The sequence below is a fragment of the Arachis duranensis genome, unplaced genomic scaffold (assembly GCF_000817695.3).
Source record: "Arachis duranensis cultivar V14167 unplaced genomic scaffold, aradu.V14167.gnm2.J7QH unplaced_Scaffold_69888, whole genome shotgun sequence".
Taxonomy (NCBI): domain Eukaryota; kingdom Viridiplantae; phylum Streptophyta; class Magnoliopsida; order Fabales; family Fabaceae; genus Arachis; species Arachis duranensis.
This window is the reverse complement of record NW_026265043.1, coordinates 32247-33237: the sequence shown is the minus strand read 5'-3', so window position 1 is coordinate 33237 and position 991 is coordinate 32247.

The following is a 991-nucleotide window of genomic DNA, read 5'->3' as shown; positions in this document are numbered from 1 at the left end:
AAAAGAGCTGAATCTTAAAGTGCAAGTAATGTAAATTACAGAAACTTAAAGTGTAAGAAATGTAAATGGCTTGAATTATAAAGGGAATCGGGAAGTGGATTAGCAGAAATTAGACAAGGGAAATTAAATTGCAACAAGGGTTCACAGAAGAACCAAAAGGAAACTGGGATCTCAGGACTCCAGAGACTAGATAGCAAAGTCTAGATCTCAATTGCCTTCCCAGATCCAAACTCACAAAGCAATTAACAAGAAATTAAAGAGGAAGCAGTAAAGGAATTGGGATTCAACTCAATTATGCAGCAGAGAAATCAAAGAGATCTTAAATGGAGATTGAGACAGAAATTCCTCAATTCTTCACACTCAAGACTCAATTAAAGCTTTGTAGAAAAGAAAACAAGAAATCCCAGAGGAAGAGAATTCAATTCTCCTCCCAGAAACTCTCTCAATTATCAAGTACTCTCTCTCAAAAGTTCCTTAGCAAAAATCACAAATCAAAAAGCTCCCTAAAACTTTAAATCCTAAGCTATTTATATACTTTCTTCTAATGATCTTCAAGCCTTGAATTGGGCCTTGGCCTTGATGGAATTGGGTTGCTAGTGGCCTCTGTTGATTGCTCTAGGTGCTGGGAAGAAATCCACTTGTGAACCGGCCATGCAAGTTTCACGTTTGAGCCAACGTTTGAGGCCAAACGTTGACTCAAACGTTGCTGAGTGAATGATGAAGCAGAGGCCAAAGTTGCTGTCATCCACGTTTGGCTCAATGTTTGAGGTCAAACGTGAGCTCAAACGTGGATCCCTCATGCATTCTTTTTGGCCAACGTTTGGCCCAACGTTTGAGGTCAAACGTTGGCTCAAACGTCGTTGCCAAAAGCTCACTCTGCCTCCTCTTAGGTGCCAACGTTTGCCTCAAAGTTTGAGGTCAAACGTTGGCGCAAACTACATCTTTCCAGGGGCACCAATTTTCCTCCTTGTGGCGCCAACGTTTGCCTCAA